This window comes from Rattus norvegicus, chromosome 18 (genome assembly GCF_021556685.1).
Source record: "Rattus norvegicus strain SHRSP/BbbUtx chromosome 18, alternate assembly SHRSP_T2T, whole genome shotgun sequence".
NCBI lineage: Eukaryota > Metazoa > Chordata > Mammalia > Rodentia > Muridae > Rattus > Rattus norvegicus.
Genome location: NC_141551.1, coordinates 60,334,475 through 60,361,643, shown reverse-complemented (window position 1 = coordinate 60,361,643; position 27,169 = coordinate 60,334,475). Strand labels below are relative to the sequence as shown.

The window sequence follows — 27,169 nt, the reverse complement described above, 5'->3', positions numbered from 1 at the left end:
AGGGCAGAGTGTTGTTGACAGGAGAAATGTTTCTTTCTCTTGCTTCTGTCATCCAGAAACCAAGAGATAACAGAATGGCAGTCCTCAATGATGCTGCCAAGTATATAGTGGAGAAACAACTTCGTTCAAGTTGAGATCTGGTCTTTGTCTCCAGGCAATGATGTGAATTATGATGGGGGACTTGGCCATTTTATTTCTGACCTGTGGAAGACCATAAGCGTTACCCCAATCCCTGGAAGAGTCAGAGATAAAAATCTGGCATATAAACAAGCACCCCAAGAATTATTCTGAACACCAAATGGTTAGGGTGAGCCTTCCGGATTGGCAACGCTTTGTGTCCCGCTGTGTGGCAAATGTCACCCATGGCCCCATGCGGAGAGGCTGGCCAGGGCTCTTGATTCTTGTCTTGATTCTTTCCTGTATTATCTCTGTACATGTGAGGTGACAGTGTGCACCCCTCCTCTGTAATACGTGCTAATAGCTCCTGTAATGGTCTTCTGGGTATTCTGAGTCCTGTTAGGGAATGGCAGAAGCTAAAATTGGTTTGAATATATTCAAATTTGATGTTTATGGGGACAGTCTTCTGTATTGTTCCCTCTTGGAAAGCTTGATGGTAGAGCCCTCTTGGGAATATTTGAGACCCTTGAACTACAGGTCTAATGTGGATACGCAAGAGCCAATGCATAGGAACCCATGGGCTATAAATCTTAAGGCAGACAGTAAACAGTAGGTAGCCCAGGGATCTAACTTCATCCTGTTACACAATGAATGAAAATTAGCTTAGATGAGCATGTTAGCTCTTATGGTCCAGGCTAGAAGCATCTTATGCAAAAGATAAAGAAACAAGCAATTAAATCTGGGAATGTAAGGGAGAAAATGAAACACGACACACAGCCAATAACACACTTGCTTGGCTGCAGAGGGTCCCAGGAGCCCAAGGAGAACTTGTATTGAAAGCATAAGAATGATGGGTGCTCTTTAAGTACACAGCCCCCTGAGGCTCTAAAAATGAAACTTACTGGGTCTAAGAGCATTGTTGGCCTGGAATACCTCTCAGAAAGTGTTCAGCAAGTCATAAGTTTGCCATCAGGACACAGGAGTGGCTTCTAGGCACTTCTCTGGTGTAATAAAGCCAAAATTATTATCTGGCAACTTCTCAGGGCCAGTTGCCCAGGGCAGTATCACCCCCAGTGGAATGGGACCTCACACATCAGTGAACTAAGAAGACAGTGCCCCACACACACATCTCCAGGCCAATTCGATGGGAGGCAATTCTTCAATTGAGGTATTGTCTTCTCAAGCTAACAACCGAGAATATCCCTCATAGACACCTCTGCAGTATTCCAGCTCAAAGTACTTACGATCTCAATATAATGCCAAAGAAATATTACAGGAGCCAAAATGAAGGATCTTCTATTTGCAAAAGGGAGGAGAGTCTATATTCTTAAAGGCAGTCACAACCAAAAGACAAAGGACAAGTGCAGAGGCACTCCAGGCTGAAGGAGGCTGGAGAGACAGAGAGGAGACAAGAAATAACAGACTCTGGACTGATCCTGCAGAGGAAAAGAGGGAGGAAACATCATGGAAGACGTTATTGGGTTAGATGAAAAATTGGAACATTGGGTGGTTGGAATATCGAATCAGCCCAAATGTATCAGTTTGATAACTGTGTTGCAGTTACATAACGGGTTGTTCCATCCCTTTGAAATATGCACTCAAGTGCTGGAGAATAATGGATAATGAGGTAAGTGTGTGTGTGTGTGTGTGTGTGTGTGTGTGTGTGTGTGTGTGTGTGTGAGAGAGAGAGAGAGAGAGAGAGAGAGAGAGAGAGAGAGAGAGAGAACAAATGTTAAAGCTGTGAGGCACAATGTTGACAGCAGGGGATCTTAGTAACAGAGACAATAGTGTGTTCTGTGTTATTTTAGTTTACACGACGTTTAGTCCGTTTGACATAGTTTACAAATAAAGAGGTAGTGTTTCCATAGTCATTGAGCTGGCTTTAATCATTGGTTGCTTTGTGTGTGTGTGTGTGTGTGTGTGTGTGTGTGTGTGCATGTGTGTGTGAGCATGTGTGTGTGTGAGCATGTTTGTGTGTGTATCTGTGTGTGTGTTTGTGTGTGTGTGAGCATGTTTGTGTGTGTGTGTGTGTTTGTGTGTGTGTAAAAATCACTAAGTCCCAAGTTTATCTGCTTTATGCAGCTTGTACAGGAGTTGGCTAATCTGCTTTGACACCTAAAAATTTTGACATCAAACGATGCAGAGTCATGGTCCTGGAGAAAGGATACTGGAGTAATTGTCGGTAGTGCAGCTGGGCTGGATTAAAAGCTCTTCCTTGCACACATGCATACAGTACATGGGGAGTACACACATGCCCTGAATGTGTTTTGAAGCTAAATGCAAAGCCAACCTATATTATTTACAGTGTTCTTAGAATCATGAATTTGGAAAGATTCATGGGCATATAGTTGGTCATTCCTTTTGCCTTAAATATGAAGGGTTGGAAAGATCTCATTAGGGTCCTGTAAAATAAGCTTCATCCCCCTAACCCAGTCATTTCCCACATTCAGTGGTCTTAATGGTCAAAGTCTTCCAAGGGTTTATCATCTTGCTCTGTTCTTGGGGTGGGCAGGACGTTTTCCATTTGATAATCAAAATGACCTCCTAGGAGGAAAGTCACTTCATAAATCCCAAGCATAAATACGTAAATTCTCAATGTTTACCTTCCCTGTGTTTAAAAAAAAAATGGGCAAGCATCACTGATTTGGCTCACTGTGCTGATTAAGGAGAATGGGCAATTACGGCCCTTGTTAGGTTGGCCGTGCGCTAGTAAACAGTCCCGTAGCAATGCACACATATGCAGCACACATACACTAAAGTAGTGACGGCTCTCCCACACAACCCCAGAGGCGTGTGCACACCACAATATGTAACACATGGTTGCCTCTGGTGGAGGGTGGGGGTGGGGTGGGGGGTGGGGTTGCAGGAAACCCCACACAACTTCCCATGACAGACTACCTGGAGTTAGGCAACAGGAGAGCAGTGAGTAGTCAAATGCTGGCCCATCAAGTGCTGGCCCATCACCGAGAACAAGTTTCTCTTCACTCTGAGAAGAGACTCACTAGCATTATACTTCCAGAGTGTAGCATGAACGCTGCTACCTGACAGCTTCCTCAAGGTGGCTTCGAGTGGAGATGCTGGTGTCACTCCCTGGTTCCACTAAATCTCAGTCAGGGTGGGCTCTGTAGGAAGCTGTACGGAAAACATGGCTGCTCACGTGGTGGATGCTGCCAGTTACTGGAAAAGTATCCTTCTTCACGCTCATCTGCTGTTGGGAGGCATTCCCACCCTTGGCTTCTTCTTTGACCAAGAAATTTCGTAGGTAGCTGCAAAAATGACCATGCAATCTGAGAAGGGATTTCAGGGAAGGAATTCATTATTTTGGTGCTATTGGTTCATAATAAGCGAAGGTGGAGGAATGGAAGTTTAAAAAAACATTATGATGGGGTTGGGGATTTAGCTCAGTGGTAGAGCATTTGCCTAAGAAGCGCAAGGCCCTGGGTTCGGTCTCCAGCTCCGAAAAAAAAAAGAACCAAAAAAAAAATTATGATTAGTTTTAATTTAAATTGGCACACATTAGAATTGCTTCCATAGGGGAGCCTCATCTGAGGAACTGTCCTGCTGCCTCTATAACATCAGAAAGTTCACCTCAATGGCTGGCAGCGCTGTCAGGTATCAGCCTAAATGGGAAGGTGCACTTCAGAAGGGAATTTATCCTCACCTTCTCCTTTGGCCTTCCCTTTCACCACAGACTTGGCTTACCCTGTTGGTGCTGCCACTGCTGATTCCTTCACTGGAAGCAGAGTTGGCATTTCCAAGAGTTCATCCTGGAATAGGGATGAGCGGCTTTCCTGGTCTCCAGCACCAGGTTATTACTACTGAGGCATCCACTGTATGGACTGAGGGAAGCTATTCTGGGACCACTCCGACAGTTGAGGCATCCAGCCTCCATGACCAAGCACTGGAGTCTCAGAATCTCATCTGTGGTTTGGTTGTCATTATTTTAAAGATCAATATATGTTGAATATATAAAGATATATATCATATATATACACATATATATGAATCTTTAAAGGTACATGGATAGATGATAGATAGATAGATAGTTGATAGATAGATAGTTGATAGATGATAGAGTTGATATATGATAGATAGACGATAGATAGATGATAGATAGATAGATAGATAGATAGATAGATAGATAGATAGATAGATAGAAAGTCTGCCTGACTAGAACAGTATGTTTTGATGAGATTGTGAGGGCTGAAGGCAAACTTCATCTCCTGTCATTTGCAGAACATTTTTACGAGGAGTACTCCATTTTGCAATACATTTTCTGTGGGTTTGGCAGGGGCGTGAGGGAGGATAGAGATCAGGGCATGAAAATCGGAAGTTTATTCTTATCTTATTGATTTGTGAGAGTTAAAATATACCGAAGACTATTCCTGAACCACTTACATACATCCTGAGCCCTCTATTCCTGTCGGCTTGATTTTATCTATATATGGTGACTTTGGTTTTAAGTCTTAAATTTTATTTTAGTAAGATTGACTGATTATTTCCAGCCTCGTTTATGCTTTATGATTTCTTCAAGTTTCTGTTTGGCTTTTGAGATAAAGTCTTATGGAGCCGAGTCTGGCCTCAAATTCACCACATGATGGAGACTGACCTTGAACAGGTGATCCTCTGGCCTACACCTCCTGAGTGCTGGGACCACAGGCTCATGCGACTATGCTTGGCTTGTGTTTTTAATCTCTCAAAATTTAATCTCTGAAAAATTTCCCTGGGCCTGGATCAATGGCTTAGTGGGTTATAGCATGGCTGCTCTCCTGGAGAACCAGAGTTGGATTCCCAACCCCCACACAGCAGCTCACAATTGTCTGTGACTCTGGTCCTAGGGATCCAACCTTCCTGACTCTTCAGGTACTGGGCATACATATGGTGCACATACATACGTGCAGGACAAATATCTGTACACTTAAAAATGAAAATGGAAAAACTACAGAAAAAACTCTATAGCCTCACCAACAATATTAAGATTTATTTTTGCTTGTTTGTCCTGCACTGTCGCTCTGCTGGGTCCCATGCCCTGTGCTTCTTTGGGATTTTTCTTCTTTTAAACACACTGTAGTTAAGACTGATGGCTGAAATAAAGTCCCAGGCTGGAGTAGCGTTTCTTCTCAATTCTCAGGCTTTGCTCTCCTTCCCTCTGATTTCCAGGGCTTGTCCAGGGCTTGTTTGAGGAGTCTACTGATATTATGATGTCCTGGTCTTTGTATGCTATTTTTTTGTACTTTGAGGGCAGCTTTCTTTTCGGGGACGGGGGGGGGGCGGTTCCTTATCACACAGGTTTGAGGTAGATATTTTCCTTATTGTCCTGAGCATGCGGAGGTCCCACCTGAGCCCTTCAGTTGTAGAAAGTTTCACTTCTTAACCAAAATTTTCCTGATAACTTCTGTTCTCTTTAGAATCTGCAATTTTCAGAGCAAATATTCTTGTAGGGTATTTTTTTTTTGTATTATGAACAATAACCTTTTACAGAGAGAGGGTCTTTCCATGTTGCTCACATGTGGATTCTTGAGCTTAAGTACTTGATCGTCTTGCCTCACACATAGGGGTGGGGTGGGTGAGGTGAGGGTTGCACCGTTCATCACCTTGCCTGATGTCACCATGTTACTTTCAAAGTAAAAAAAAAAAAAAAAAAAAAGCAAGATGCTTCACGTCTGTGAAGGAGAACATCCCTGTTGCGATGCAAGAGGGGAGACATTAAGAGACAGGGCCAGATGTGGCTCTCTTGAGGGGTCCTTGCCTCGCTTAGGAAGCCGAAGCCGTGGGGTTAAATTCTCAGAGCTGGGGTTGGGGATTTGGCTCAGTGGTAGAGCGCTTGCCTAGGAAGCGCAAGGCCCTGGGTTTGGTCCAAGACCCTGGGTTTGGTCCCCAGCTCCAAAAAAAAAAAAAAAAAAAAAAAAAGAAATTCAGGCAGATATAAAAATACGTGCCTGCAGGGCTGGAGAGATGGCTCAGTGGTTAAGAGCACGGACTGCTCTTCCAGGGGTCCTGAGTTCAAATCCCAGCAACCACATGGTGGCTCACAACCATTTGTAATGAGATCTGATGCCCTCCTCTGGTGTGTCTGAAGACAGCGACAGTGTACTTATATATAATAATAAATAAATAAGTGTTTAAAAAAACTACATGCCTGCGATGCTGGTGGCTGGGAGGTGGAGGTAGGAGGATCAGAAATTCAAAGTCTTCCTTGGGAACACAGTGAGTTTGAGGGCAGCCTAGGCTACATGAGACTGTCTAAAAAATTATCTATCTATATCTATATCTGTCTGTATCTGTATCTGTATCTGTATCTGTACCTGTATCTGTACCTGTATCTGTATCTATATCTGTATCTGTATCATCTGTATCTATATCATATCTATATCTATAACCATATCCATCTATATCTATATCTATATCTGTATCTGTATCTATATCTGTATCTATATCTGTATCTGTACCTGTACCTGTATCATCTGTATCTATATCATATCTATATCTATAACCATATCCATCTATATCTATATCTAATCTATATAGATCTATCACAAGACTAATTACTTACATGTGCTTGAATGATAAGCCCAGCAGAAAGTTCGATTCTTCTTGCTATAAAAATATTGCTGGGAATCACTGCTCAGTGGCTTAAAACATCCGTGGACTCTGCCAGTGACCGTGTCGCAAACATTGCGCCTTTGCTTGCATCTTAAGAGGAGCAACACTTTGTATCAGTTAGAAGTTAGGAAAACTAAAATGTACGTCTCCCTTTCCAAGCTCCGTGACACTCTGGGAACCTTTGGCACCAAGAGTTCCCGACTCAGATGGTACCTCTTTCACAAGCGTCTTCTAATTGTATGTGTCCTCCCAGTTTTGTGTCTCTTTGTTCCTTGCTCTGATTTCCAGGAAATGACCTTTGCTCTCCATTCTTTGGTTGAGCTTTCTGAAGTTCTCCTTTAAATGTCTACTGATTCGCCTTTGTTCTCGGAGCTTCCTTAATTTTAATGCTTTCGCTTCTAATCTGAAATATTCTTTCCTGTCTTCTGAAGACATAAAATAAAGGTCACTTTTTTTGTTTTTTCTTGTATCCCCATGTCCTCATCATCGCTACTCTTTGCTATTTGGTTATTAGTGACCATAAATTCAAAGTAATCAGCCGTGGGACCTTTATCGAGGGTAATTTTTACTTCTTCCGTAATTTCTCTGTAATGGTAGAGGTTTTTTTTAACTGATATATAATTTCCACAAAACTTTAAGGCTATAGCTCAATGAATTATAAAAGGTCAAGGTGGAACATTTGCCCTATGCCATGGGTCCCCTGTGACCTTTCCCAGTAAATATCCCCTCTGAGGCAAAACTTACTGATGCAAAAAATAAGTCTTGCCCATCCTCTAAGTTCGTATAAGTGAATAAATGGAACCATGCTTTATTTACATTCTCTCATGGTTCTCACTCTTTCTATTCAACAAACCTTCAACATTCATATGCATTGGTAAAGGTTCAGCCTCCCTTTCCCCTGAATAATTCCTTATGGCTTGAATATATTGCATTATTTGTCCATTTACTTAGTAACACCTACCTTGTTTCCAGTTTTGACAACTGTGAATAAGGCCTTACTGAACCTCTGCATACATTCATATTAGAAATTATATACATGTAAATCACAGTGTGCGTGGAGGTCAAAGGTCACCCCATGAGACTCAGCTCTTTCCTCCTGTCACGTGAGTCCTGGGGGTGAAACCCAAATCACTGGCCCAGCTCAAGAGCCTCTATCAGCTAAGCCATCCGGTAGGCTCCTCCTAGCGCTAGGATTTTAATTTCGCCTTTTAGAAACTTAAAATACAAATGTAAAAACCAATGATACTTCTAGACTGTGTTTACTGATTTCATCCGCCTTTCTTGTGGTCTCTCTTTGGGATCCCATCATTTCTTGCCGAGGTACATCCTTTTGTCGTGAATGTTGGTGGACGGTGGATTCCTGGGGCCTTGGTTGGGCCTCATTCTTCCCTGGTCATCTGTATCAGCCCTGCCACTGTGAAATGAGTTCTCTGGGTCCCTTAGCATCTGTTCCTGCTTCTGGGAAGCCTGGGACTATGGGTTTATTACATTTTAGGTAAGGTAGCCAGATTGCTTCTTCTCGCCGGTAGCTCCTGAGATCCTTCCCTGTGGAATTTATAGTCTGCTCTTTCCTTGTGCTATTTTTGGCGTCCTTTCGCTTCTGTCTAATCATGGTTGGTAGAGCAGATACTTTTGATGTAAGGTTTCACTTACAGTTGGGCAGCATTCTTAGTCATTGTCTTTCATTATTTCCTCTTACAAGTCTCTTCATTATTCTTTGTTAATATTATCTGCCAAAATTTCTTAGGTATTCAAGCCCTTCATCTAACGTCCCACGGTTCCTAAAAATGTTTATTTTCAACATATTTTCAGGACCAGGGACATGGCTCAGCTAGCAGAAGCACTGGCTGTGTAAGCCTGACAACCTTGGTTCAGTTCCTGAGGCCCAGGTAAAAAATCCAGCTGTGGTGACAGGTGTCTGGAGTTGGAGCCCTTCTGTGGTGAGATGGGAACCAGAGACAGAGAATTAGCCAGAAGTTCTCTGGCCATCTAGGTGATGCTTCGAAGAACCAAGAGAGACCCTGCCTCTAGGCATGTACCTAACACACACCCGAATTAATAACTTTAAACAATTTTTTTTATTCTTCTCAGCCATCTTGCTGGCCCTTGATTAGCCCATATCTTACCAATTGCTACCAAAGAATCAGGGAAGGGACCACTGAATACTTATTTTAATTCTTGCAGGAAAATGCTTCCATTTCTTTGTAGAATTAGTAAAAAAAAAATGTATACATATATTTGACAATCAATAGATCCTAATTAATTAATACCTTAAGTAAGAAAGTCATTACCATTACCACTGCCTGGAGAGCTTGTGTTGAATCAATCTCTCTCTCTCTCTCTCTCTCTCTCTCTCTCTCTCTTTCTCACACACACACACACACACACACACACACACACACACACACACAGAATTAAAGCATGATATGGGAAGAAAGGAACAATGTAACCTTCAGGGTTGAGATGGTTAGACACGCTTTGAAAAAATTTCATCTTTCATGAATATTGATAAACTTTCAAATCACCTTCACGAGCATGCCGTTCTGTCCCAGGGAAGCCTGGCAGCAAACACAGAGTATAAGAAAAACAACTCCCTTCCTTGCCCCTCAGTTTGTAGTAGACATCAATGAAAACCCACGGGATCAGCCTTCAGGCAGTCTCCATAGAAACAACTCTGACACACATTGGCCATCCACCCAGTCCAGCTCTTCTGTTGAGATTCTGGAACTGGAGCTGCTTGCTAGTGAAACTGACTTAGTCTCTTTAAAAGATGTTCCTGCATCAATAAAGCTCTGTCCACGAGCTTGGTTGTGATCTGTCTGGTGCCTCATCTGCTGCTCTCTTCTGGCATTTCAGGGTTTCATTATGATGTATGTGTCATACATATGTGTCCTATGTGCGTGTGTGATGTATGTTGATAATCACACATAAAGATCACACCCCTTTCGATAGGGTGGCCCTTAATGTATTATCTTACATTGGCTTTAATTGACATTGACTTTAAAACTCTTGGTTCACTGGCCACATCAGTGCCCGGCAAGCAGACTTCCGGTTGCCAGCACCTACCTTTCCCACCCAGGTTTTCTTTGGCTGTCAGACCTGCTACGCCTCAGCTTTCAGAAGGAAGAAGTGACAAGACATCAAGAATTGCAGGGTTGTGTTTAGAAGCCCATATAGCTTCCCTAGCATCCTTGCCTTTTGGAGAGATCACTCTAAAGTGCAGAGTCTATACTGTCTCAGAGTATTTCCCTGGAGGAAAGAAACTCCACTTGTCCATGCATTGGTAACTTCCCTGATAATGTCCATCCAACTGAATGTTTTCTCTGCTTTTCACTACTTCATTACTTTCCTTCCTGTGTTTCTCTGGATCGTTGCCCAATTAATTATCCTACTTGAAATTATTTTTCATTAGCATAAATCGACTGTAGGAAGGAGTAGATTTCACTATGACATTTGCACGTAGCATATCGCCAGAGGTACCCAGTGAGCCTTGGATTCAGGCTCTACCCTCCTGTCAGCTAAGACTCAAAATCTGTTTTGTCCAGATAAATTAGGAGAAGCCATCGCCCCAGTGGATCTACTAACTCAGGCAGCAGGGCAGCTCCTCACTACCCTGCAGGCACCTGTATGATACTCGTTGCAAAAATGCTTCTCAATCTCTCCTGGCAGAGCTGGCCCCCTGGACCACAGAGCCAAGGCGTGCATTACCTGCCACATGTGAGAAAGCAAACAGATTACTAATAACAGGACTGGCTCTGATCCCGAAGTGCTTTCTGGAGCACTCTGAGCCTTACCACAGTGTGAAACTTTGCAGAGCACTAAGAACTTCCTGTTTCCAATAGGATTTCTTTCTCAACAAATTAAAATTGCTTTTGTTTTTCAGCTGCCCTCTGCCTACTCTGTTGCTAGGTTATTTGTGCAGTGATCTGCTTAAAGGGGGTGAGAGGTACCCTGAGGTCAGTCTTCTCCACCTTAGTGATTTAGCTCAGGACTCGAATCTGGAAGAGACAGGCATCCGGGAACACACCATAGAGAAGAAGGGGGACTGCATTTCTATAGCCCTTTAATGAGGTGACTCTCCGTCTAAACTGGAAAAAAATGCAGACACTATTTTTAATGGGTACATTAAAATATGTTACCTTGGGAAGAACTTTTTTTTATATGTAGAGGGGTTGGTGACAAAAATACCACCATGCTATACAAAGCTTCTGTCCTATGCATGGAACCTGGAATCCCTTTGTCTCAAAGTCAATCACAAAACACTGAAATGTTATTCAACTCTTCCTCTCCCTTTGTAAGTAGGACTGGCCATGAAGAAATTCTTCCATTTATTGTGTCTTACAGTAAAATATGCAACCCTTATCACGGACAGGGCTCTGTCCCAGTCTCAGGAACAAGAAACACTGTGAAATGCCAGAATGAGATAAACAGACGGATCTGATTGGGCTCTCTCCCCAGACCATTGCCTCAAGGTCCAAACACATTACTTACAGACGTATCTAGTCTTCATGAAAATGGATACTTTTCCATTGGGTTTTGGGTCTTGATGTTGAAACTCTCCCCTGACATTATTTTTTAACCATACAGCTTTTTATTGAAAACATTTTTCGTACAATATATTCAGATCATAGTCCCCCACCTCCAATTCATCCAAGATCTCTCTCCCCACCCACCCAAATCCACATTCTTTCTTTCTCTTTAGAAAGCAAACAGGCAAACAATCAGAATTTTTAAGAAAAACCAACAACATAAGAAACTCATTAACAAGGGGTTGGGGATTTGGCTCAGTGGTAGAGCGCTTACCTAGGAAGCGCAAGGCCCTGGGTTCTGTCCCCAGCTCCGAAAAAAAGAACCAAAAAAAAAAAAAAAAAAAAAAAAAGAAAAAAGAAACACACATAAATGACAGCCATAAAAACAACCCCAAATCCTATATCATAATCGAAAATCACAACATACAAGCAAAGGACCAATAATAGGAAAAATGTCCTAACAAAGTAATATGAGACAAGAAGTCTACTAAAATGCCATTGAGTTTGTTTTGTGTTTGCCATCTCCTGCTGGGCATAGGATCTACTCTTACGTGTGGTTGCTATATCCAATGAGACTCCAATAAGCCATCTGTCCAGGGGTGGCACCACCAACAATGGGCTGGGCACTCCCACATCAATAATTAATCAAGAGAAATCCCCGTAGAGTTGCCTATAGTCAATCTGAGAGGCATTTCCTCAACTGAAATTTCTTCTTCCCAGGGGAGTCTGGCTTATGCCAAGTTAACAAAACCCAGCCAGCACCGCTACCTTGGTGAATGTTGGTCTGTGCCCCATTGTTTTGGGTAGTGACGGAAGAGGCTGCTGTCTGAAACACCTTAGGGACTGTCCTGCGGAAGGGGTGATTGCTCTCACCCTATTGTCAGAAGGCAGAGTCCTTCAGCCACACCCTACGTGAGGTCAGAATTGTATTCCTGTTTTACTTTTATTGTCCTTTTGAGAGAAGCTACCTAAGTGAGGAAGGATTTGCACAGTTCATGGTTTCAGAGTTCATCCCACAGTTGCTTGGTCCCATATGCTTACAAAAAACACCGTGGTGCTAAGGATGGGTGACTATGGAGTCTCTTCACTTCACATTGGATAGAATGCAGGGAGACAAACAGGAAGAGATCAGGGATGAGATGCCTCCAAGGAGCTAGTACCAGTGACCTACCTCCTTTATCTAGGTCCTCTTTCAATCACTGTGGTGGGGTCCAGTTAGTTCATCTTTCCTTCTGTTCTGGTGTTAGGTACCTGATATTGTTTGACTGGCCTGACTCTCTAACAACCAGAGATTTCTTACCTACCTCTTTAAATTTGTTCCTTTTTTTTTTCAGCACAAACTACAATTTTCTAATCTCCATGCTCTGTCTTATATTCCTGATTCTCAATACAAATCTGAATAAAACCAGCCAGGAACCATCACACCACAGTGGGAATGCTCTGCTGTCTCGAATATTCCTCTACCACATTAGGTTATACGTTACTTTTAGTTTTAAACTCATCCAAAATTTCAGGATATGCACAATATTCCTGAATGTAATACGAATATATTTCTAGTACAACTCCTAATATGGTCCTTGTTTTCACCTGTAACTTAATAAGCCTAGACGTCACTATCCACATTCCAATTGATACTTGGGTCCCTGCTACCCTTTATAGGAGCTAGGAATTAACCTTAGGGTTTACATATGGTAGGCAAGTGCTCTACTACAAATGTCTATTCCAACCCCTGTTAAGATCCTTGGGATCACATGTGAATCATTCATTAATGATTAAAACAATCTCAACATTCTCCAGCCTCTGCCTTCATACTCTTTCAAATTCCTCCACAGATCACTTAAAAGACTTAAGAAGTCTGTGATCAGATTTAGTCAAAGCAATAATTCCGTTTCTTTGTTACCAATTTTCCATGCCAGCTACTGTTTTTGTGGCTGTAATGAAATACCTCACAGAAATAACACACAGAGAGGAATTTATTTTGGCTTATGGTTTCAGGATCTGCAGTCCATGGTTACTCACAGCTCTGTGGTTCTGACAAGACACAACATCATGGTGGTGGCAGTGTGGGAAGAATAAGGGTGTTCATCTCATGGTGGGTAGGAAATACCCACTTCCACACATACTGGCTTCGTTTGAGTTTCGTTACTGTGAAGAGACAACATGACCATGGCAACTCTTTTAAAGGAAGATTTAATTGGGACTCACAATTTCAGGGTTTAGTCCATTATTGTCATGGTGGGAAACCTGGTGGCACACAGGCTGGCACGGTGCTGGAAATGGAGCTGAGAGTTGTATATCTCGATCTACAGACCACAGAAGGAGACTATGTTGGCAGAACTTGAGAATAGGAGCCCATCTCCACAGCAATGCACTTCCTTCACCAAGGCCTCACTTCCCAATAGTGCTACTCCCCATGGGCCAAGCTTTTAAACACATGAGTCTATGGGAGCTATTCCTATTCAAATCACCACAGACACAGACACAGACACAGACACAGACACAGACACACACACACACACACACACACACACAGACACACACACACACACACACACATACTCAAGAGGGACAGGAACGGGATTGCTCTAAAGATTCACCCTTAGAAACCTGGTTATTCCTGCAACATCCCGTTTTAATCATTTCCCCAAACAACATCAACAACTCTGAACTAAGCATTCAACACATGAGCCTTCATGGGACATGCTTTTAAAAATCATAGTAATAATGATAGTGTTAAAATAGTCATGCTACTGAAAAAAATACATCAATCAGAGTCAACATAAAATATCAAGAAAATATAGAGATATATGCAAATACCTTGGCCATCTGGATCCAGCATCATCCTGAGAAAGCTTGTCTATCAAATAGTAAGGTTTGGACCACTAGGGAGCAAAAATGCTTTGTTTATGAAAATATGATGTGTTCAGGCATCTGCGATTTCCTATATCACTGAGGGTTATAGGTTGAGGTGACAGAGATCATCACACCTTGTGCTCAGCTAGTTAGGAGGTCAGCTTTAAAACTTGAACTCATCCTTCTGGAGAAGCTGGAACTCAAGGCCTTCTGTTCTAAGGACTCTGGCCTTCATAGAGATGGGTTTATCGAGGTGATGTCCCCATGAAGTCCTTTTGCATTGCTGACCTCCAAATAAATTTTGTGTTTGCTTTCTCGTAGACAGAGAAACTGAGGCAACAAGGTGTCAGTAACTATTCTAGTACCCTTTGTAGCCTTGGTGGTCCCTCCAAACGGGCCTGATTCATCTTCTCACCCTTATACTTACCACAGTGTGGGGGGGTTGAATTGGTTTGGTCCCCATTCACTCATGTGTTTGAATGCTTGGCCCATAGCGAGTGGCACTATTAGGAGGTATGGCCTTGTTGGGGGTAAGTGTGTCACTGTAGGGATAGACTTTAAGGTCTCCTATGTTTAAGCTCTGCCCAGGGTGGAAGAGATCCTTCTTCTGGCTGCCTTTGGATCAAGATGTAGAATGCTTGACTCCTCCAGCACCATGTCTGCCTGGATGCTGCCATGCTTCTTGCCATGGCGACAATGAATTAAACCTCTAAACTGTAAGTCAGCCCCAATTAAATGTTTTCTTTTACATGAGTCGCCCCGGTTAGAGTGTCTCTTCACAGCAAGAAAGCTCAAGCTAAGACATTCAGTATCTTAACACAGAATGTGTCCTCAAGTGGTTTGTAAAATAAACAGTGGGTGGTGTGCTTAAATTCTGACTCCACAACTTTTGTTCATTTGACCCTAGCTGCCAACCCAAACCTTGGCTGTCTTCCCTATATAATGGAGAAGCTAATGGCCGCCCACAGCAGCACAGTGTCGTTCAGAAACCAAATGCATTTGTGAACAGGCTTCTATAAGTGGGGAAATAGTGGCTAAGTGTTTAAAGTGAGTTCAACGTTTTAAATCCACCCACAATGATGTGTGTAACCTCACTGCCCTGCTGGAGGGCACTGATTCCACTCTGTGTGACACTGAAATGAGTTTAAGCTCTTCTAGCTCTTAGCGGCATCAGGCGGTGGTCGCCACTCTTAGCTCCATTTATTGGAAGCAAATTCAAACTTAGTCTAAAGAACTTGTCCAAGATGCACAGACATGGAGGGAAAGGTCAGCATTTGAACATACTCAATACATATATGCTAGTCTGGCTAAATGATCTTTCCTATGGCCTTGTAAGAGGAAAAAAAAATCCCCAAGGATAGAAAAGTATCAGAGCTGGGGGTGCTCTTCCAGAAACCTCCTTACAGAAGAAGCGATGAGGCTGGGTATAAGAAAGACTGACCTTGCAGTGTGGGAACCTGGCTGGGGCTTCCCTTGAGAAGTGGTCGTCTGAAGAAAAAGCACATTCCCTCCTCCACTGACAGGATCAGAAGGGTATCCAGGTCACCCCAAATGTCCTAGGCTAGCTATAAACTGAAAATCACGCAATTGCCACGTAGCGTGGGCCTTTTTAAAGGATGAAACTAAATCAAAGGGGCTTAAAAAGCAGGTTCTATTTCGCATGTAACTTAGCTGTGCACAGTTAATCCCTCATGTTAACGTGCATGCATTCCTGTCAAACTCTTCTAATACATTGTGTCTAAACTCAACCTACACCGTCTGTACTTCTATGGTCTAAGCTTTCGTTTTTAAACAGAAGAACTGAGTATGAGTATCCTTTTGTACTTTTTTTTTCTTATCCTTACTGGAAATCTTTATAAATCAGAACACGTATCTTTATATTATTGCTAACAGTCTCTCCTTTTGAGCTTTATTTTATTTCTCAACATGTAGCATTACCACATTCTCTCTCTTTTAGAGTTTATTTTATATTTCTTATGACGTGTGTGCACACACAGAAATGCAGATACTCACAGAGCTAGAAGAAAACATCTAATTCCCTGAGGCTGGATTTACAGGAGGTTGTAATCCATCTGATGTGGATGCTGGGAACCGAATTCTGGTCCTCTGGTAGGGCAGCTATCACTGTCCATGGCTGCACCATTTCTCTAGCTCACATTATGATACCTTTGTAAGTGTTGGGTATTACTCCAGGGCATGGCCCTTACTTGCTTGACCAGTTTCCTATAATGAACATATGTCCTCTTTCAGCTTCTCGGTTTTAGCAACCAGAATGTCCATCCTTCAATATGTGTCTTCGTGCACACGCACAGCCGTGTACTGAAAGCTTCTAAGTGTGAAATCACTAGGTCAGAAAATAGGTGCACTTAAAAATTTATGACAATTTTCAAAATTATTCTCCAGAGATGCCTGCTCAGTTGTGACAGTTCTCTGTTCACGTTGACATCACGGGATATCTTGTTTTATTTTGCAGTATTAGAGGATGGAACCCATGGCCTCGTGTGAGCTAGGCAACTGTGCCACTGCTGAACCACATCCCAGACCCTGACACCGGATGTTATGAACGCCTCCCTGGGGTGGTGACTGACACAAGTGCATCTTCTCCACTTTCTCTACTGAGTCCTAGTGACCTAAAGCTTCTTCTTAACACAGTAATCAGCAGCAGCACTTCTCTTTTGTCTTGAGGTTTTACAAAGAAACCAGACACCTCTCTGTCCTGTGACATTATCATGGACCAAATGTTTGTATCACGTCAAATCCACATGTTGAGATCCTATCCCGCAAGGTCATGCTATTAGGGGGTGACTGCTGCTTGAGAGTAGAGCCCTCACAATGTGATTACTGTTCCTATGAACACCGTCTTATAGTACTCCCTATCCTCTTTCCCATGATGCAAAGGCACAATGAGAAAGCAGCAGTCTATCAAGAGAGGACTCTTACCAGATCCCAACCATAGGACACCCTGATCTTGAAATTCACCTTCCACAACAGTGAGAAACATGTTTGTTGTATATTAGCCACCAAATCATTGGTGTGCCATTTTGGTAGCATGAATTGACTAAGGTAGAGAGCTTTAGTTTGTAAAGTATGGGTAAAAGACCAGATGAGCTAGAATTCTTGATGGATTGGACTTATCTGATAGACTTGGTGACTTGCCTTAGAAGTGACATTTTTGAGGCTGCATAAATACAGAGGAATTCTAATTTGAACAGAGGATAAATTTGTAGAGAGCACTTCCTACAGAGAACAGAATACGAAAGTCCAGATTTAGAGATAGATGTGTTCAGTAAATGCTCACTGTAAGAAGGGTTTTTTCCACAAAGGACTTCTTCCTATGCCCCGCTCTCTATGTGTATTTAAAACAAAACGTCTTTCTGTAATAATCAGTTCTATCATTGCTATTACAAGCCACCGGACAAGAGCCACTTAAGGAAGGAAATGCTAATTTTGCCTCCAGGGTTTAGGAGGGATGCAGTCCATCACAGGAGGGAAACATGGTAACAGGAGCTTGAGGACTCTGGTGACATCATGCCCACAGTCATGACCATTGAGAGATGGAGACTTGTGTTCAGCTTACTCAGTTTGAAACTCCTCTAGGGGATGGTCTGCCCACACTCACAGTAGGCCTTCCTTCCATGCTCAAACTTCCCTGGAGACTGATGCACCCCAAGTCTTACCTGCGGGGTGATTATAAACCCTACTGTGGCAATGACGGCCAAGATGAACTGCTACGCCCTCATAAAGAGCTGTTACCTACACAGAGCATCAGGAATGCCTACTAAGAAAAACATGTGAATCTGAAACATGCAACCAAAGCTCCTCCTTAGTGAGGACAAGCACCCAACAGTTTGTTTAGTAACGTTCTTTGTCTTGGCAGGGACTTTCATTGCTCAAAAAATGTGTACAGATGGCTTGCTTTGCTTATCTCTTTCAGGATTCTATTTTATCCATCGTTACAAATTAAAAAGTATTTAGTTCAGTGACATCGCCCATGAGAAGCATGGGTTCCAACTAACTTTTCTTCTAATCCAGTCCCAGAGGCCTTACCTTAGGAGAATCCAACTATCCAGCCCCCTCGTTGGCTTGCTTTCTTACAGCTCATCATATCTTTGCACACAGGTTGAGAACTTGTTCTGTGTCTGTTCTGCTCCGTCACTCTATGTACTTTAGAGCAGATACTGATGTGTTATTTTGCTGCTAAAATAAAGTCGATTTTTCGGGTAGAGCCATCTCTCGACGCTCTTTTGATGAGTGCTCTCTTATGTCTCTGAAGGGATGCTAGTCTTGTGTTAGGTTTTATAGAGTAAGCGATGAGAATTTTAGCTTCAACAACGCTGCTGAAACTCTGCTTTCTAATTGAAGAGAGTTGTCACCTTGACCATGTTTCTCTTCTTTAAAAATCATGATATTGGGGGTTGGAGAGATGGCTCAGCGGTTAAGAGCATTGACTGCTCTTCCAGAGGTCCTGAGTTCAAATCCCAGCAACCACATGGTGGCTCACAACCACCTGTAATGAGATCTGATGCCCTCTTCCTGTGTGTCTGAAGACAGCTGCAGTGTCCTTGCATATAATAAATAAATCTTTTAAAAAAAAAATCATGGTATTTTTCTGAAACTTCTTTAGGCAAATTTCTACTTTTAACTGAACATTAAAATATTATATTTTCTCTTTACATATAATGCTGAAATGAAAAGACAAAATTAGATGTTTTAGTGACCTTTTAGACAACCTTTACTAAACTTGCACAAGTCAATCTGAATTTGGGTAGGGAAGTGCCTAAGTTTACTCAAACAATATTGGTTATAATAGCATACAGATACTTATTTACTTTTAGTCATGTATTTTATATATGTTTTAAAGTTTTTAAATAAAATTATCCTTAAAATTGGAAAAAAGCCTTTGATTGATTTTTGTGCCCACTTCTTTGGGTTCATTAGGAATAATTACTTAATATTTTCATTAAAATTAATAGTAATAGTTTGTTAATTAATGTTTTCATTTCTTTTTCTAGAACTTTACATACTTCTAGCCTATCTTCCCAGGCCATGTGACTTTAATAAGCATCTACATACAGAAGAAAAGAAAAAGGGTCATGTTAAGAACCAATTATGTGAGGAGTAAGATCCTAGAAGTAAGAGTGACTCATATATTAAAAGAAGACATAGTTCAAAATAAGGAGTGTTACCCCAGAGTCCTCAGGGATTCTACTCATTGAATTTTTCTAACAGGATAGTAAACCTGGGGGCACATTTTGATGGATGAGAAGGAGCAGATCCTTGTTTACCAAAGGCAAGCAACCTGAACCCATACGCTGATGGCTTATGGCCCTGGGTGTGACAGAGCGGTAGATGGGCATTCAAGGCGAATGCTCATGAAGTGCATTTGATAACTGGAGAAAATGGCAGTGAGTTATTTATTGAAGAGGCGAGAGGAGGGGTGATGTAAGTACTCATATGCGAAATTCTTAAATAAATAAATAAATAAATAAATAAATACCAAGAGAAAAGGAAGCAGGATAAGAATCAAATACACACACAAGCCAGAAAGTAGTTTGTGGTTTCCCCATGTCCAAATTCACAGTTGAAGCTTTGCCTCAGTGTGAAGGTATTGGGATGTGGGGCCTTTCAGGACAATTAGTTCATGAGGATGGAGTCCCTGTAATAAAATTAATGCCTCAAAAGAATACACAGTGGGCAGATGCTCATGAAGGACCCTAGTTCTTACTGAAGTGTAAGTGCTATTAAGAGGCTTGGCCTGGTAGAAAGTAGGTAGGTTATGGAGTTCCTGTGAAGGACCCTAAGGGCTTTCTCTAGCTTTATACCCACTGCCTCAGGTCAAGATTAGGCCAAGTATCAGCTTCCCGCCTTGGGTCAAGGCTAGGCCAAGTTCCATTCTCCACCCACAGTTCTTAGGAGGAGCAGGGACATTCTTGAAAATCTGCAGAATGTACTGACTGATAGTCACCTGACCCTCTGGTCCCAGATAGAGTTCGAATGCACATCATATGCTTGCCAGACAATAGATTCAATATTCTTAGCCAATAAGTTTAAACTGTAATCTTGCTGATGTAACCTGTACCCCTAAAAAGTATAAAAACTGCTTGTTTTAGCCATTTGGGGTCGCCTTCCAGTCACTTGCCACGAGGGGCTGATTGAAGGTTGACCTGACACTCGGGAAAATAAACCTCTTGTGTTTGCATTGAACTCCATTCTTGTGTCTTACTTGGAGGGTATCCCGGTAGTTAAGATTCACTTCAAGTCTAATACTCACTCTTTCTTCTCTCTAAGCCACATGGACACAAATCAGAGAGGAAACCTCCACTAGAAACTGGATTTTCTAGCACCTTGGTCTTGGACATGGTGACATCTGGAACTACGAGAGGTGCTTATTGTTTAAGTGTCTTCTATGTTCCTATTATCACATAGCCTAGATAATGGGCAATTTATAAAGATAAAAAAAAAAAGAAAACCAATTTATTCCTTACAGTTCTTGATTCTTGGAGGTTCAAGGTTGAGGGTTCTGCATCTAGAGAGAGGGCCTTCACCTAGGACCCTCCCATGCAGAAGGGCAAAGTGGCACAGGCAACCCTCAGATTTCCCTGTGCCCAAGTACTCTTCTGTGGGTGCTTCAGTCAACAGCCCCAGCTAAGCCTAGTCTAGTGCCCACCCTGCTGAAGTGTCAGGCAGAACAGAAGTGTCCTGGGGTGTGAGCTCTCCATAGTGGTCCATCCAGCTGTCACTAAGTGACATCCAAGGATGCCCTCTGGAATAGAAGGATCACTCAGCCGCACCCTTCCTTGGTGCCCAAACCACATAATGTAGAAATACCTCTGCTGTTTGAAGTCAGCTCTCTGCAGCAGGGGGTGATGGGAGCAGTAGAAGATGCTTCTCTGTGTTTGGGAAGGGAATGCCTGAACCTCTCGGTTGGTTTTCACATTGGCATCTATAAGAATACAGGGAAACCTCCAAGAAGTTTGTGGGCTTCCATGAGCTGGAGCATTCCATCTAGATAGTTCTGTGTGCCATAGGCCTTGTTTTCTTACCTCAGTTTTTTTTTTTTTTCTGAATTCCCCCAGGACATTGCCTTTCCCCCCAGCAACAATCTAGTCACTTCATCTGGTCTTAGGTGCACAGCATAGGCATTGGGGGATAGAGCTTCACTCTACCCGGGAAGGGTCTTTTGAAAATTCCAATAGACACTCCTGGGTGATAACTACAGGCTATTCTAAATGGGAAGATGACAGTTCAACAACCGGGTAGATCTTGTCCTGAATAAACATCTTCATCTGTTCCCCGTTGTGGAGACCCTAAGAGTGTGTGTGTGTGTGTGTGTGTGTGTGTGTGTGTGTGTGTGTGTGTGTGTATAGTTCCTGGGTGTTTGTTTAGCTTGTTTGTGTGTGTGTGTGTGAGTGTGTGTGTGTGTGTGTGTAGTTCCTGGGTGTTTGTTTAGCTTGTGTTTGTGTGTGTGTGTGTGTGTGTGTGTGTGTGTGTGTGTGTGTGTGTGTAGTTCCTGGGTGTTTGTTTAGCTTGTGTGTGTGTGTGTGTGTGTGTGTATAGTTCCTGGGTGTTTGTTTAGCTTGTGTTTGTGTGTGTGTGTGTGTGTGTGTGTGTGTGTGTGTGTGTGTGTGTGTAGTTCCTGGGTGTTTGTTTAGCTTGTTTGTGTGTGTGTGTGTGTGTGTGTGTGTGTGTGTGTGTATAGTTCCTGGGTGTTTGTTTAGCTTGTGTGTGTGTGTGTGTGTGTGTGTAGTTCCTGGGTGTATGTGGAGGCCCTGTTTGTGTGTGTAGGCCCTGGGTGTGGGGGAAGGGTGGGAGCTGGTTTTAATCCCCCTAAAACAATTCTCTGACATTCAAGTGTCAAGAGTTGTCACATCTAGGATAGTCTCCAGGGACCATCTAATCTTTCCCTCTCATTTTGTAAAAGAAGAAACCTACATCTTGAATGTATGGGCGTGTTCTAAATTAGAGCGTTTATAACTGTCGGGAGAGGCAGAAAGCCCAGTCTCCCCACTCCAGGCCCATATTGTGTGTGGGGGCATGTGGGTACACATGGGCATGCCTCACATCTTCTTACATAATTCTAGGCAATGATAAAAACTGGATAAGCATCTGGGTAAGGTAGGGTAGTGTGCACCTATAATTTTAGCATTTGTAAGGCTGAGGTAGGAAGAGTTTGAAGCCAGTCCTAGCAAGTTTCTGTCTCAAAGCAAAAAGAAACAAAGTTTAAAAAAACGGAAACCAGATTTTAGCACTTCCTCCCTAGGTCATTTCCCAGTGGTTTATGGCCAACAAAGGTGAAAGGAATCCCCACTCAGAAGCAAGGGGAGTGGGTGGTGCCTGACAAGTGTTAGCCTGTCCTGTGGTGGGCCTTATCTATGCCGAGTAGAGCCAAGCTTGAAAGAAAGCCAGGGAGACTTCAGGGCCAGGCAAAAGGATTTCTGGTTTCCCAGTCTCCAGTGCTGGGCAGGTGCTGGCCACCCTGCCGCTTGCTGGCCTCAAGAAGGCCTGTTATTTTAGGGCTTTGGAAAGGCTCACAGGACATTGTGTTTGCAGGAAACAGGCTCCCTGCAAACGCTTGCACTGGGTACATGCCTTGCGTCAGCCTTCTGTTGCTTTCTCTTCTTGGCATCTGAATTGGAGCGTGTGGATCTTTGTCTGGCTAATGAGAAACTACACAAGGAAGGATTTAGGAGGTAATTGTTTACAACCGGGCTAATTTTCTCAATGAAAATGTTTTATGGATTTCCTTTTTAAGAAAGATATTGTTCTCCTGGGCATTGATCTTAAAGTTTGTTATGTATTTTGAGGTGTGTTCCCTTTAAACTCTGTTACTAAGTTCAGGGGGAAAACTAGCTTCAAGTTACCACCCTTCCTCCAAGGTTTCTCTGAAACCTTGAATTGAAAAAAGGAGACAGAATTTTATCTGCCAAGCAAGTTAGGACACAGATAGGGTTCCAGTGTATTCCTGAGAGCTTGTGTGTGGGAAGAGGATAGAGAGGGTGGAGTACTTAGAGGAATCTCTGTCCTCAGAAGGGGCAAAGAGAATTTTTATGGAACCCAGAGGTACTCAGGAGAGGGTTTTAATGAAGAAAGGAGAACTGGGTCCTTCCTTCTTTTTGATGATGTGATTTTGCTGTCTTCTAGGGGTTCCTGCCATTGTTGAGACTCTCTCTGTCCCCTAAATCCCTAGAACTGTGAGATTTTAAATGACAATAACAACAACAAAAGACCCCGACAGACTCACAAAACTTCTTTTCTTTCTAAAGTTATTCAGCCTCAAGAATTTCCCGGTGAGGGAGGATAATGGACTAACGGAAAGCATCTCTAAGGAATGTTCATTTATTTAAGATGTTCATTTATTTAAGATTTATTTAATTATGTCCTTGGGGTTACTCTCCGTACACACTGTTTTTAAAAAAAAAATGATTCCGAATTCCTGTGCTAATTTCACTCACTTATGGCCCCAAAGCTGGCTGCACCCTGCCTCCACCTTCCAGGCTTTTCAGACAGTAAAAATAATAAGCTGTTCTGTGTGCTCAGACCTTATGCTGTCTTTGCCACATTAGCATTTCGTTCTTGTTCCAGACAGCATCTGCCTGGTGCAAACCCTCAGCCAGTTCCTGTGGTACCCAACTGAGCAAAGGAGACTGTTCTGAGGCTCTCAGGGGCTCGTAAATTAATTCTGAAAACACCAACATAGTCGTTCCTCTGGAGTTTGCCACGGGGATGCAGGATCCTGGAAACGAATCCATGTACAGCTCAGGGCTGTCTAAGGCAATGCTTTTGCTAAGTCTAACGCCAGAGAACAAGCCACTGAATAACAACTCACTATCTTCATCTGCCCTTCTGGTTTCCCTGGACCTCTTCACTTTGATTGGCAGGGAAGTTATAGCTGGCAGAGGCCCGTTGAGACCACTGTGGGAATGAGTTGACAAAACCATGCTGGCTCCAGTGAGAACCAGCCGTGTATTTGCTCTGTGGGCTGAGCAGACCCTGTTCACTCCCACAGACAAATCCATCCTCAACCGCTTAGGATGCAGCCTTTTCAACAAGTTAAAGTGTCAACAGGAGACTTCCCAGAGAGACGGAATATGCACTTGGCGACTTCTTCCAGAGCAGGGATAAAAACCAAACAAACCCCGAACTGCGAAGTGTAGAACTATTTCAGATTTCATCAAGGATTTGAGGCTGGTAGGGGAGATAGCTGAATCTTAGAAGAGCTCTCTCTGCAGTGATGGGAAAGTAGCCAGAGACCTGAGGGACACTGGGGCCCAGTCCAACTGGGGAAGGATGCTGTGCGGAGCCAAGGCTTGTGCACGGCTTCTCTCCAAATGTACTGACCTTGACATTGAAGCACAGGTCTTAGGTAGGGCCTAGAGCACCATAGGTGACCAGAACTGAGGAGGAAACCTAGACGGTAATTCATGTCATGGGATGGGCAGCATAGCATGGGGGTAGCCGTGTGCTGGGAATTGCTCAATAGATCTCTCACAAATCATAGGTGTCTGTTTGCAAATTTTTGTCTTAATGGGTGTTTAGCACAATTTATAATGAATTCATACTCTACTATATAAACCATATTGCAGTGGTTCTCAACCAATGGTCATGACCCCTTTGGGGGTTACAGATCAGATTATCATGAATATCAGATATTTATATATTATATTCATAACAATAGGAAAATTACAGTAATAGAGTAGCAATGAAATAATTCGAGTCAGCACAACATGATGAACTGTTGTAAAAGGTCACAGCATTAGGAAGGTTGAAAACCACTGGCATACTGTATTCATTAATGGTGGTCAGTTATCTGTTAAGAAACTGTCAGGAAGCGTAAGGGGGGCAGCCTTAGTTGGGGTTTTCATTGCTGTGAACAGACACCATGACCATGGCAACTCTTTTTTTTTTTTTTTCTTTTTTCTATTTTTCGGAGCTGGGGACCGAACCCAGGGCCTTGTGTTTGCTAGGCAAGCACTCTACCACTGAGCTAAATCCCCAGCCCCCCCTTTTTTTTTTAATATTTTGGTTTTCTTTCTTTCTTTCTTTCTTTCTTTCTTTCTTTCTTTCTTTCTTTTTTAAAGATTTATTCATTTATTATATATAAGTACGCTGTAGCTGTCTTCACACACACCAGAAGAGGGCATCAGATCTCTTTACAGATGGTTGTGAGCCACCATGTGGTTGCTGGGATTTGAACTCAGGACCTCTGGAAGAGCAGTCGGTGCTCTTAACCGCTGAGCCATCTCTCCAGCCCCCAAGATTATGCACTATTAAGTTTAATCTACATTAGCCAAGTTATAAATCCAGCTCTCTGGTAGAGTGCTTGCCCAGTATGTCTGAGGCCCTGGGTTTGATCCCTAACAACATAGACAACTTAAAAGACCATTTGTGGGGTTGGGGATTTTGCTCAGTGGTAGAGCACTTGCCTAGCAAGCGCAAGGTCCTGGGTTCAGTCCCCAGCTCCGAAAAAAAGAAAAAAAAAAAGACCATTTGTTAAACATTTTTGGTCATTTTCTTGCTTAATTTTTATTTCCTGGGTCAGGGTCTCATGTAGCTCAGTATTGCTTTAAACTTGCTATGTAGCCAAGACTGACCTTGAACTCCTGATCCTCCTCTCTCTACCTTCCAAGGGCTGAGGTTATAGGTGTACACCACAGTAACTGGACAGAATTCCTTTTTTTCCTTATTGTGATGGTTTGTATATGCTTGGCCCAGGGAATGGCACTATTAGAAGGTGTGGCCTTGTTGGAGTAGGTGTGTCACTGTAGGTGTGGGCTTTGAGACCCTCATCTTAGTTGCCTAGAAGTCAGTATTCTGCTAGCACCTTTAGAAGAAGATGTAGAATTCTCAGTTCCTCCTGCACCATGCCTGTCTGGATGCTGCCATACTCTTACCTTGAAGATACTGAACTGAATCTCTGAAGCTGTAAGCCAGCCCCAATTAAATGTTGTCCTTACAGCATTGTCTTGGTCATGGTGTACTAGCAGTAAAACCCTAACTAAGACACTTGTGGTATCCAGGATTGAACTGGCGCTACGCAAATGATCTCCCACTGAGCTGTATCCCAGAACTCTATCATTTTTATAAGTTTAGACAACAACGAGATGTTTAGTCAAGTACCAATTTAAAGCATAGGCCAATTCTTTAGTGTAACTATTTCAAGCTACCGCCATGGTGACATCATTGAGCACAGAGCTGGAAAGGGATTGTATTTAGCTCCTATAGAGATACAGTGGATGTAAAATAACTGAAAGATAAATATAACAAAACATAAATATAAAATACTGAAATGTAGCAATATTATAAAATGATAAGTCTTGAATGTTTATCATCCTTGCTTCTACTAATTTATTTAGTGGTGAGTTTACAACATTTAACTGTTTAATAGCTATATTTAGCAGCTGTTGATCAATATTTGTACTAGTCAGATTTTTGTCAACAAACCTAGACATGTCTGAGAAAAGGAATTTTTAGCTGAGGAATTATCTCCATCAGACTGTAGGCAAGTTTGTCAGGTATTTTCTTGATGGCTGATTGATGTGGCAGGGACCAATCCACTGTGGGCGGTTCCATTCCTAGGCTGTTGGTACTGGGTTGTGTAAGAACACAAACTGAGGAAGCCATGGGAAGGTGTTCTATCACTCCCCTTCTTCCCAACTTTAAACCTCTTTTCCATACCTCAAGGCCCCCTTCTAATTTTATGACCTATACCCACACTTACTCCTCCACAAATTCACATTCATAAAACCGGGAAGCTAGTTATCTCATATGAGAGAGAATGTGTGATATTTGTGCCTTTGGGTCCAAGAGACCTCATTTAATTCAACGACAATCTCTAGTTCCATTCAGTTCCCTGTGAGTTTCATTTTTCTTTATGACTGAATAAATTGTCACTGTATACTTGCAAAACGTTTTTCATTACCCATTCATCTGTTAAGGAACATCTTGGCTGATCCTTGTTCTTGTGAATGGAGTAAAAATAAGCATGGATATGTAAGTATCTCTGTGGGAGAACATAGAGTTAAGAGTCTTTAATGTGTCTATAATTTTTGACCCTACAATCCAACTTC

General features: G+C 42.5%; 1 long non-coding RNA gene across 1 annotated transcript in view; it reads right to left on the bottom strand.

The window, feature by feature from the left end:
* Nucleotides 1–1,419: 1,419 nt before the first annotated feature.
* The window catches only part of LOC102553083 (uncharacterized), a 58,833-nt gene continuing 33,083 nt past the window's right edge, over nt 1,420–27,169 (bottom strand). Inside the window, exon 3 of the long non-coding RNA XR_015643054.1 lies at nt 1,420–3,383. This is a non-coding gene — a long non-coding RNA (uncharacterized LOC102553083). The remainder of the gene's footprint in view (nt 3,384–27,169) is intronic.